Source organism: Desmodus rotundus, chromosome 2 (assembly GCF_022682495.2).
Source record: "Desmodus rotundus isolate HL8 chromosome 2, HLdesRot8A.1, whole genome shotgun sequence".
NCBI classification, from domain to species: Eukaryota; Metazoa; Chordata; class Mammalia; order Chiroptera; family Phyllostomidae; genus Desmodus; species Desmodus rotundus.
In genome coordinates this window covers 131910401-131923837 of record NC_071388.1, presented here as the reverse complement: position 1 = coordinate 131923837, position 13437 = coordinate 131910401, and the positions used below count along the sequence as shown (strand labels likewise).

Here is a 13437-nt window from a genome sequence, read left to right as displayed (position 1 = left end):
ATACTCCCTTGATACCTTCGAGTAGTCCATGTTCTCTGAACATGCTTCTATCACCACTTATTTGCAAATCTTTTTAAAAGCTGAGATTGAATTAAATTATTTTATACCTCTTTTTAAATACATGAAAATTTTGTAACAAATGCTTGTTGAATGCCAAAGCATCCACTCTTACTTAAATAAGTAATGTTTTCCCTATCTGTTTTAATGATCTGTGCTATGTGTACAACTAATCTGTTGCTTCTAACCACTATCACATGGCATGGACCCAGTTGTTTTTATTTATCCACTCTACCATATAAGTACACTCAACTTGATTACAACCTCCTGCACAAATAATGCTGCCACAGACTACATTCTCCTATATTGTTATAGATATGCATGAGAAAGTCTTTCAAACCAAAATTACTGACTCATAGGTCTATTTACTATGTGTAAGTAGGACTAGTCACATAGCAGAGTGGCTGCACGGTCTACATCTGCACCAACAGTACATTTCCAATGTTACCCCGCCCTTGCCAGCTCGGAAAATCATCTAACTTTCTAGGTGTTTCCCCAATATATGGGAGTAAAGTGATATTTTATTTCTTTAGTTGGTGTATTTCTTATTACTTATGACTTGAGGATCTCCTTATGTCTGGTTAACCGTTTGCATCTCTTCATTACCATTGACCACTTTTCTGTTAATATCACTGCCTTTTCTTATTGATTTGTAGGAATTAATTGCATGTTCTAAACTTTAAACATTTCAAATATCTTTTTCATTTATTAATTTAATTTTAGGCATGTTAACCTTTGTTACACAATTTTCTTCATCTTTCTGTTTCCCTCACTCCTTCCTTTGCTTCATTCCTTTTCTTACCCTTTCCCCCATAATCATTTTTATCTCCTTCATATTTAATGTATTCTGGACTAACCATTCATGGGTATTTAATCACTCACTCATTTATAATTACATTACATTACAAATATTTATGCAATCTAAAAAAAGGACAATGGATGATGTCCTAGAAATGCAAAGTATTTTTGTTAAGTCCCTTCAATTAATTCTCTCTTTCTTTCTCCCTCCCTCTCTTCTCTCACACCAAATGCAATTCTTACTACGTATTAATGGAAAAAATAGGTGACTTTCCAAAAACAAGAAATATAAAACACAGCTATTAAGGAAAATTGTATAAAAATTCCCAGGCAAATAATTGAGAGGAAAGAAACAAATGACCAAATATGACATTCAAGAAAAAATGATAGACCATTAGTGATATAATCTTGTAAACTCATAGGTTTGAGTAATAGTGAAAGTCCATGCCACCCCTCATTCTACAGATCCCATCCTCTACCTTTATGTGTATCACACTTCAGTAATAGTTAACCATCATTTATTCCTAATGTAGCTATAGCTGAAGAAATGAAGAAAATGAAGTAATAATATATATATTGAACCAGAGAAATGATAGACCATTTATACTTCATAATCTTCTACTCTGTAAAAGAAATATATCTGATGATGGGGAAAGAGAAATTAAAATAAATTCTTAAGTACAAAAACAGAAAAGACAGTAAAAACTCTGAAATATCATCAGAAAAAATGCTGTAACTACGATACCACTTTTTGTTTGATGATATATGTATGATAAAGAATCCAGAGCTATTGATGTAGAATTGCTACTTGTAAAGTTATACTAACAATTTACCCTGAGAACATTATAGAGAAGTTCTTTTTTCTTAGACACATCATCTACTGCTTTCATATTCTGTCTTGTAAAAATCATTAGGTGAGCCTGTAGTAGGATTTAAAGAAAATCAAAGAGAATAGAATTATATATAGAACACTAAATACCTTTGAGGGTTTTTTAAAAGCTACTTGTGATGTGAAATTTATAAATGTGAAATTCATCACCAGAGAAATGTAAATGGTAACCTCTTTGTTTTATATATATGTCATCTCATAATATGCTAAAGCAGAAAAACTTAAGCCACTTTTACATTAAAAGTATAATGTACTAGTCTGAGCTGTTAAATTCAGTCATTTATGAGACAGGAGCTGGTTTACTAGAAAATTCTTAAAATACTATAAAAATGAATGATTAATTCATAATTTGCTGGTATTTATTCCAAATTGAGTTTGCCTCCAAAGAATGTAATATACCTACCTCAAAAGTGGAACAGAACAAAACTTTCTTCCTTGTGTTTTTATCTCCAAATATTTTATATGTTTTTTGATTGCTTGAACATATCTTTGTTTAATTTGAGAATCACATTTACATTTCTTTTTTAAGTATATTGTATTGATTATGCTATTACAATTTTCCCAATTTTCCCCCTTTATCCCTCCTCTGTCCTGCACCCCCCAGCCCTCCAGCATCCCCCTGCCCTTAGTTCATGTCCATGGGTTGTACATATAAGTTCTTTGACTTCTCTGTTTCCTATACCATTTTTGATCTCTCCCCATCTATTTTATACACACTAATTATGCTTCTTATTCCCTGTACCTTTTCCCCTTATTCCTCCCTTCCCCCTCTCCACTGAAATCCCTCCATGGGATGTCCATTTCTCTGATTCTGTTGCTGTTCTAGTTGTTTGCTTAGTTTTTGTTTTTGTTGTTTTTCTTTTCTTTTAGGTTCATTTGTTGGTAGTTGTGAGTTTGTTGTCATTTTACTGTTCATATTTTTGATCTTCAATTTCTTAGATAAGTCCCTTTAACATTTCATATAATAATGGTTTTGTGGTGATGAACTCCTTGAACTTGACCTTATCTGGGAAGTGCTTTACCTGCCCTTCCATTCTAAATGATAGCTTTGCTGGATAAAGTAATATTGGATGTAGGTCCTTGCCTTTCATGACTTCGAATACTTCTTTCTAGCCCCTTCTTTCCCATAAGGTTTCTTTTCAGAAATCCACTGATAGCCTTATGGGCACTCCTTTATAGGTATCTCTCTCCTTTCCTCTTGCTGCTTTTAAGATTCCCTCTTTATCTTTAATCTTGGGTAACTTAATTATTATGTGCCTTGATGTGTTCCTCTTCGGGTCCAACTTCTTTGGGACTCTCTGGACTTCCTGGAAGTCTATTTCCTTTGTCAGATTGGGGAAGTTTTCCTTCATTATTTGTTCAAATAAGTTTTCAATTTCTTGCTCTTCCTCCTCTCCTTCTGGCACCACTATAATTCAAGTATTGGAACACTTCAGGTTGTCCCAGAGATTCCTAAGTCTCTCCTCATTTTTTTGAATTCTGGTTTCTCATTCTGTTCCCAATCGATATTCATTTCTTCCTTTTGGTCCAAATTGTTGCTTCGAGTCCTGGTTTCCTTCCTGTCACTGTTGGTTCCCTGAACATTTTTCTTTATTTCATTTTGGTTATCTTTCATTTGTTCTTTCATTTTTCAGCCAAGCTCAATCAGTTCTGTGAGCATTTTGATTACCAGGCATCTAAATTCTCCATCAGATAGGTTGGCTCTCTCCTCATCGCTTAACTCTATTTCTGAAGTTTTGCTCTGTTCTTTCATTTGGGCCATATTACTTTGTCTTGGTGCACCTGTTAAGTTGTAAGGGGGCGGGGCCTTGGGTATTCACCTGGACAGGGCATCCCTCCTTGCTGCGCTGTGGTGCTGCCTGTCGGGGAGGGGCCAGAGAGGGAACAGTGCAGCTCTCCTGCCCGTCTCTAGCCCACTTTCCAATGGACTGTCTTGTGAGACTGGAGTTTCTCCCACTGCAGCAACTGCCCTAGTCCACAGTAGCTCTGAGTCTCAGTTGCACCTTTAGCAAGCCCCGCCTCTGTGATCCACCACCTCACCATGCGTTCTTACTGGTTTGGTTGTTCTGGTTGACTGTTTCTTTAATTCCTTGGTTGTCAGAGTTCCATGCAGTTTGATTTTCTGGCACTTCTGGTTGTTTATTGATTTTAGATTGGTTGTTATCCTCCTTTTGGTTGTGCAAGAAAGTGAAGGGTTTCTACCTACACCTTCATCTTGGCTGGAACTCTTTATACACTTTGTCTTAAGAAAGAAAAAAACATTGTAAGACTTGGAAATTTAAAATTCAATCTTCTTGATTTCCCATTTGCTTATAAAATCGCATATTGGATTATTCACTGCAACTTTTTATTCTCTCAAAGAAGAAATAATAATTTAATAAACCAATAGAAATCTTAGAAGTAGAAAGTCTCTGGAGAAGTTATCAAGATTCAGAGTTCATATATGATTTTGAATATTTACATTTTGATTTTTAAAAAATTTCTAGTAAACTGGTTTATTATAGTTAAGCATAGTCAAGTAACACTTATCAAACAACTATACTGTCAACATAAAATAACTTAAATATAAACACTTAAAAAAATTTGAGTAGTTTTATTAAAATACTCAATGTAATTGATATTCATTGTTCAGAGAAAAGATGTATTTTGAACCATCTTTCATTTTATTATGAAATATTTTTAAAGTATTTAAAACCTATGTAGAATATTATATTTATAGCCAATACTTTTAGAATATAAAAATTTGGATATTCATGATAAAATCATTTTTTAAAGTGATGAAACAGATAACTTTAATGCCCTCCATGAATCCATTTCTCCAACCCAAGAAATAGCTATTTTTATGGCATTTGTATATCTGTTCTATCATTGTAATTTATGTTCTTTAGTAACATGTAATATAATGTTTGTGTTTAAAAAAATGGGGCCAGAGCTGCCTTTGTAGAAGAACTGCCTTGCACATCTTACTCCTCACACCTCTGGTGTGTTACAACAGGACAAAATAATGTTTGGACTGGGCCGAAAGCAACATTGTGTCCCACAAACTGGTTTCAAGGATAACAAGAAAGCAAATAATATGACTAGGGCTCAGATGATCACTGGACTGAAAATTAAAAACATTGTTCAGTATTAGCTTTACTATGTTATGTTATCTGTACCAACCACAACGCCTTCCTTCTATTGATGTAATTATTCCCTGTCTTGTAAAAACCTCTTGTCTTTGTCTCCTAATTGGAGCACTATTTGGTCTTCTGCCTTAATTAGTACATCTAGAATAGCTATTCTTGATTTCAAATAAATGCCTGCTGCCTTTCATTAAAGATATTTTTAGCCCTGGCTGGTGTAGCTCAGTGGATTGAGTGCAGGCTGAGAACCAAAGGGTAGCGGGTTTGATTCCCATTCAGGACACATGCCTGGGTTGCAGGTCAGGTCCCCAGGAGGGGGCGTGCAAGAGGCAACCACACATTGATATTTCTCTCCCTCTCTTTCTCTTTCCCTTCCCCTCTCTCTAAAAATACATAAATAAAATCTTTAAAAAAATAAAGATATTTTAAACACAAGAATTATACATAGTCATATATATTATATACCCAGCTGGAACTAGTTTTTTTTTTTAACTCACAAATGTGAATTTGAGATTTATCCATAGTATTTATAGTTGTTATATATAATAACTATTATATGTAGAGTGCTATATAGCATTCCACTATATAAAAAGGTTATAATTTTGTAAGTCCTCTCTTATTTACCATCATTGAAGTTGTTTCCAGTGTTTTGCTATGTACAACCCTGTTGTAGTGAATGCCCTTATAATGTCCACTTGTGGAGAAGTGTGTAAATTGAACCAATGTTCAAGTGCCTGTGCATCTCTAGTTGCCCATTTTCATTTCTATTATTGCCAAATATATCTTCAAAAATGTATAAATATACATTGCTATTGGCAGTTTATGAGAGTTCCTGATTCTCCAAATCAGAGCTCACACTAGATAGGACAGTAGGTGAAATGCATGCTCCTCCACTTATTAGCTGTGTGATTGTGGCATATCAGTTATACAATTTATCTGAGTCTCTGTTTCTTCCAGTGTAAAATGGGGATAATATTGCACATGTCTTAGGGTTTTGTGAGGCTTTCATAAACTGGGATTTATGAAAGTATGAGAATAATTCTACTATGTAGGAAGCACTCCATAAAAGGTTGTTATTATACCAATGTTCTGACTCTGATTAGTTGCTCTATATAATGGGTATGGTTTTGATGTTTTCATAAAATTTTCTCTCAGTCTCTCCATTTATCTCGTTAGGGACTAGTAGCAGTTGGACACTGGCATCAGTCTATGAACACTCCTTTGAATAACAGATCTCTAAACCACTGAGGTTTTTTGCTCCTTTGTATATTCTAGATACAACCCCTAACAAGATATGTGTTTGGGGAATATTTTCTTCCATTTTGTAGAGCTTTTTACTTTCTTGATATTGTTCTTTGAAGCACAAACGTGTTTTCTTTCTAATTTTGATTAAGTTCATTTTTCTTGTTGTTGCATTTGCATTGGTGTAATAAATAAGTAAGAAACCATTGCCTAATCTAAGTTCTCTAAGATACATTCTTTTAATAGTTATATAGTTTTAGTTCTTAATATTTGGATTTCTGATACATTTTGAGTTAATTTTTGTATACGGTGTGAGGTTTCGACCTCATCCTTTTGCACATCGAAACCCTGTTCTTCCCACACTTGAAAAGACAATCCCCCCATTATCTGGAGATTGGGCTTTTGGGTTAGCTCCAAACCCATTTGCCCCCTCATGTGGCTTCTGGGTGGTTTATTTCCAAGGCTGCTGTGAAGCTGGAGAAAGGGCAATGGGATTGATGCTTGTTTGAACTCCAAAGTTTGCTGTTCTTATTGATATTTAGCAGGATTTTTTTTAATAAACACTCATTGGATCATTACCAGATGTTAATTTCTAGAGTTCAGAAAATGATTATGTTTACCATTTTTTCAATGGTTTTATTGTTTTTATGAAGGAAAAAATTTTGGAAGATCTTTATTTCACCATTCAGGAACTGGATCTCTAGCTCATTAACATTTTATTGTATTCTATCTATACATTTGTTGCCATAATACTTTATTTATGTTCCTTACTTGAAGGCCTGTTGGTCAATAAATTGTTTAGTTATTAGTTTTAGTTTTAAAGCATATAAGGAATTTAGCAGCTTTTATTATTGATTCTTAATTTAATTTTCTTGTGTTTGGAGGATGTGTTCATATTTAAATTGATTCTTTGTTATCTCTTGAGATATACTCTGTGGACTAGAACATAAGCGTTTTGTTGTTCCATGTGTGTTTAATGAGAACAAGTCTACTATCTTGATGGTACAGATTTTTACCAGTTTCCGGTGGGTTGAGCTTTTTTTAAATTTTGTTGTTCTAATCATTTTGTTACTATAATTTTTTATCAGTTTGTATAGGACTTGTAGTTAAAAATCTCATAATTTTATCACTTTCTTCATTTAATTCTGTGAGATTTTGCCTTATACATTTTCAGCCTATTATTAAGCACATACCATTTTAAGCGACTTTGTTGTTTATCTTGTCATATATTATCCTTTTTATTTCTATAAAAGAAATTTTTCTTAAAGTCTATTTTTGGCTAATAATATTGCTTCATGATTAATTCAAGACTCTTCACAGATATTTTAGAGCATGTATGGCCAAAAATTTTATTTAATTTAAAAATCAAGACACTAAGACCTACTTAGTTTTAGGGACTTCCTTTATCTGTATCAAGGTAAAAGTAGAATCCAGGCCTTCTGCTGTAGAATTCCTTTCTCTGTCAGTTGTAACAGGCTAGTCAGTAATTTGTGGTTCAAAAGAATATTCTTTCTCAAATACAGCATACAAGGAAGAGCACTAAGTGATCTCGTAAATATTGCTGTAGTAGAATATGAGTTATTCCGAAAGGAAAAGCATGTCCTACAGTATCTGTCATACTGAATTACTTTGATCAGCATATATCATGCCTAAACAATTCCTGTTTTATTTATGTTCCAAGAAGCTAGAAACAATAATCCTTTTACTATAGGTTCAATTTTTATTCTTAAGAATGACTGATTTTAATAGTAAATTTTATTTAAATGCTAAAAAATGGGGCCAAAACAGAATAAAGTAAAGATTGGTTTTATTCCCCCTGTTGAGCCCCCGTCACCAGTTCCCATGGCAGAGGTAGCAGCATTCCTTCATGAATCCTGCAAGGAGCATTCTGCGATTTACCTTTAATAGATCTAGGGAAATCTTTTTTTTTTTTTTAACTTAAATGGTAGCATAGTATGTGAGCTTTTTGCATCTTGCCATTTTCAAATTATAAAATATTGGGAACTATTCCATATTAGCACACATATACCAATCACATTAATGTATTTGGCTAAACAATATTCCACTATATGATTGTACCATATGTTTTTTATCCAGCCACCTATTGATAAACATTTATCTTGTTTTTAATTTTTTGCTACTAAAAACAATATTGCAAAGAATTTCCTTGCTCACCTATTATTTTTATATATAAAATTATGTCTTTAGAATAAATCATTTTTGACAAATGGGTCTACTTGGTCAAGGGATAAACACACACACACACACACACACACACAAGATCTGTCCAGAAGGTATACAGCCAATTAATGTGAAAAATAGAGACATTTATTGAAGAAGATACAAGATATAAGAAACACTGTACATAAGACAATAATGCCTCAGTCCCCTTCAAAGTAGGCACCTTGGGACCTCACACAGTTCTCCCAATCACCATCAGCTACCCTGTCGTATTTTCCTGAATCTCACTGATAGTCTGAAATCCCTTACCTTTTAAAGGTGATTTCAGTTTTGGAAAAAGGCAGAAATCACATGGTGCCAAATCTGGGATGTAGCAGGGCTGAGTGACCTGGGTGATTTGATGCTTTGCCAAAAAACTCAGCAATTGACATGATGCATGAATGGGTGCATTGTTGTGGTGCAGCTGCCAATCACCAGCTGCCCATAGTTGTGCCCTTCTGAGTCATCCAATTAGTTTCTGTGAGGAATGTTTAAGCTGAATGCAAAATCTGATGCAGATTCATTGGTCTACTTGCTCAGTCATTTTGAATGGGACAGCCACACAGTACACATGCCCACTCAACACTCTTCCCACTGACTAGTACAGTGAAGTCGTCATTGTTCACACATGCTCATTCCAGTCCACTTTCCTTGGCTTCAAGGTTACATTAATGCTGAGCAAACCATTCTCATTATATTAACAATGGTTGAACATTTTCTAGACAGACCTTGTATATGTGTGTGTGTGTGTGTGTGTACATTTTTGGTGGTATTGTCCAGTGAATCACCATATAGATTATAATAGTTTATATTTCCATTCAGTATATCAGAATGCCTTTTGTCTATATTTTAATTATTACAGTGTATTATCAAAAAATTTATTGTTTTGAAATACATTTATTATTTTATGAGAGAAATTGATCACTTTTTAAAATGTAGAATTGTTTATATTTTTCTATGAATTGTTGGTTAAAAATCCTTAGTCTATTGTTTATTTTCTTCTTGTCAGTTTATAAATGCTCATGTGTATTAAAGAATTTAGTTCCTTAGAATATTATAGATATTTTACCCACTTTGACCTTTGATTTTTTTACATTGTTTTTGTCTTATAATTTTTAAATGTATATTAAACATTATTTTTCTTTTAGGCATTCTATGATTTGTATCAAACTCAGACAGGCTTTCCTTATTCTGAAGTTCTAAAAATTGTTCTGTTTTTACTTCGAACAGTTTTAGAGTTTCATTCACCTCATCAAAATTTTTAAGCCATCCATTTTTTTTTTTCATTAAGTCAGAAAATATTCCAAGTTAATTTCTTCTCCAGGTGCCCTAAAGCAATCATATTTCTCAGACATATAGTCAATTATGAATCAGAACCAAAGTATTTTTCTACTAAAACAGTTACATATATTTTTAATTGTTGTTCAAGTACAGATACAGTTATATACTTTAATGCCAATTAGAGTAAGTCACTATTACAGATTTCTCTTAGAATTTTTCTGGTAAGTAACACTTTTTGAACTTCATTTTTAGACTTCTCTAGCATTATTTGTAAAGAATGGTATTTGCAATTGTTTTCATCACAGAACATTTATAAATTAATTTAGGTGGAAGAAAGATCTTTGGGATATTGTTTTTCTATCTAATAATACTCCATACTTTTGCCTTGTTGATGTCTTTATTCCTCTCATTAGTGTTTTAAAATTTCTTTATATACTCTTTTAATATTTTTAATAATTTTATTCCTAGATTCCTTTTATTCCCTTTATTGTTGTGGTTGCTAATGTGTGTGTGTGTGTGTGTATATATATATATATATATTTATTTATTTATTTATTTATTTATTTTTTAATTTTGTCTTTTCAGAAGCTGTTGTATTTAGGAAGGTTAGTGATTTTTGTCTAAAAAATTTGTAATAAGCCCTTCTTCCATCTCTTTTGCTGGTATCTACTGTTCTTTCTATCTCTGTTGTTTTGCCTTTTTCAGAATGTCATAGAAATGAAATCACGTACTATGTAGACTTTTGAGCTGAGTTTCTCGCACTGAATGTACTGCATACCTGTCTGTTTCTTCATTCAGACCATCCTCTGGATCTCTTTGGTGCCAGTAGGCTAAGGGGAGGTCCTGAGACCAGTCTGAGACTCCCTCCCACTCTCTTCAGAGTGAGCGTGGGGGTTGCCCCTTAGCTGTGCTACTTTCCGTGAGAAATTTTCCCTGTCGGCCGTCCTTTATATCTACTGGTTTCTGAGCGCTGCAGTCATCCTCTCAGAAACTTTCTGCACGTTGATTGCATTCCCTTCTTATACTGCGGGGGGTTAGCAATAGCTGACTTCCAGTGTTAGAGAAGACGGAACTTGTGTATCTTTTTTCTCTTCTTCTCTCTCTCTCTCTCTCTTTTTCTTTCTGGATTCTTTGTGCTTCTGGTGAGATATCCTAGAGAAGAACCAACACACTACCTGGCGATTTTATCACTATATGTTTCTTCCTGGCATTCAATGTAAATTTTTCTAGCAAAGAGCTGCTGCAACAATAATTTAGTACTTGACTAAGGGCAAACTGTAAGCCAATGGATGAGGAAGCTGTTAGAGCTGAAACGTCACTAGTGTGAAAACATGTGCAGAACAAGCTGACTTCCTTTAGCTGTATCATCATTCCAGCTTTTTCTCCTATGCAGTATTTCTTTTGCTTATTCCACTGAGTAATCTTGGAAATTTAATATTTATAATAATTATTAAATATATTATTATTAAATATTCATACTTTAATTATCAATTTCCATAATCACTCAGTGTGTTATACATTTTATAAATAAACAATATTGAGGATCAGAGAGTTTAAGTAAACTTCTAATATTTATACAGCTAGTTGGTAGCGGTGCTTCATTGTAAACCTGCATTTTCTCTCTCCAAGTCTATTATGTTTTAACTACATCACAGTTACCTCCACATTTGTGTTTACTGTGATGGTTTTTAGCTTATAAAACAAAGTTTTATACATTACTTAATTGGAATCTGATAACAGCAGTTTCAGTTAGGTTGGAAGTAGGTTATCATTAATACCGTTTTACAGGTAAGGACGTTTAATTTCTAAAGAGATAAAGAATTTTTCAAAGGCAGAGAGTTGTTTCATAGCCAGAGCAAAAAATCAGATAGGGTATCTTTCTTTTCAATAAATTATATATCTTTCTTTTAAATAACTGTATGTCCAACACAATTATTTTTCTATTAATAATGATACACTCTGGATTTAAATGTTATGAGTATTTATTTTATTGGGAGCTATTTGAAACTAGTTATTTTGTAATGTTTGGTATCTCGTATTTGTTAGGTATTGTCATAGCAATGGCATGCAGTAAAACACCCAATGCTGTGCAATAAATAACCACATTACCTAAAGTGAATACAATACACATAATTTTCACTCTCAGGTTCTCAGGTCTTCTGAGCAATCCCCGTGGCCTTGGCCAGGCTTACTAACTGTGCAGTCAGCGGCAGGTCTACTAGGTGGCTATGCTATGAAGGCGGGGCTCTCTCCCACGCTTGCGACCAGCTAGTTTCTTGGGATGTATTCAGTTTCTCTCCACATTTATTCATTCAAAAAATATTTAGTTAATGTGCTGAAAAGATCTCCCTAAAATAGAATCATGTCAATAGAAAAAAAATGGCAGCAATTCCCCTACAATCAAGGGTAACCAGCTTAGGTTCACACCCTTCTGAATCTAAGACCTGATACCTATTATATCTTCCCCTGGTGCTAGCTTTTAGAGACATCATAATGAGCAAGACAGCAAGATCCCTGTTTTCATAGAGCTTATTAGCTACTGAGGGATTAATGGCCTACAAGTAAATACTGATTTTTCAATATACTTCAAACAGAATGAATAGGCCATGGTGATATAATAGAGATAGGTGTTTATTAGGTAGCTGATCAGGAAAGATCTCTCTGTAAAGATGAGTTAATAAGAAGAGTAAACCTTGTTGCAGTTGACAGAAACCCAGTTCAAATTAATTTGAATAGATAAGTGCATTGGCTTACGTATACAAAGCATGAGACATGAAGATTTGAAGGAAGAAACTAGTCTTATTGATAATTGGAATTATAGATTTGAAAGTTCTTAGAACATGGTTTCTGCTCAGGTCATCACTGCCTCATTTTTTGCGACTATTTTTCTCTTCTGCAGTACTACAAATGGACTCCTTCAAGCTGCAAGGACATTCACACTGGCAACATTAGTCTTAGAGATTTGTGACCTAAGAGGAAAAGAGAGTAGTTCCCTTCAGCTTGAAAGCTCTCCAAGTTTACAAACCCATTAACCTAACTTACATCTTGCATCCACCTCCTGGGCCGATCACTATGGACAGGTTTGCTCATATTCAGAAACATATCTAGATTTGGGGTAGGGAAACCAATTTCTTAAGGGAAAGTGCAGAGAGGAGGCACAAACATGGAAATGGGAGAAATCTTTGCAAGCCTGGCTCTCTCCCTCAAAAATGTATTCATCAAGCAGAATTCATGTCTAGCTTCTATTAGTATGTTAGACAGCAATTGGTATTGAACTTGATGCATTTTTGAAATAATAACATAATGTTTGTAACTTTCAGTTATTAAAATATTTTTAGGTATAAAACTATAAAACTTTAATCTTATTTCTCTTTTCAAAGCTTTCCCCTTTTTCTGTACTCCCACACTTAAAAACTACTGGGGAATAGTGTACTCATGACTTTTCTGGACGGTGGAAAACACTAAACCTTCATTCTTATGGGGACCACTCTTATCTTTAAGCGCATTAACTCTTTTGATAGAAATCCTCTTCTTATTGTATCTCTCTCCTTCTTGGATCTGTAGGCATGTGGTGAGCTGTGAGTGGAGAGCTAGTTCTAGCTAATTCTTAGCAATTTCTGTGGTGTTTCTTGGTTTGGATTGTCAACAGAAACTCCACGAAAACAGAAAATCTTCTGTTATCTTTGAATTGTAATAACTGTATTCTTGTATTCTTTAATTAAAATCAGATATGTAATAATCCAAGGAAGAAAAACACATTTAGGCCTTATTTTAATAAATACACATAAACCTAAGTTTTTAAGGTTATTTTTTAAAATTTTAGTT

At 33.8% G+C, this 13437-nt stretch overlaps 1 protein-coding gene across 1 annotated transcript in view; it reads left to right on the top strand.

Annotated features, from left to right (window-relative positions):
* The window catches only part of LRP1B (LDL receptor related protein 1B), a 1720016-nt gene that overhangs the window by 1141881 nt on the left and 564698 nt on the right, over positions 1–13437 (top strand). The window lies entirely within an intron of this gene.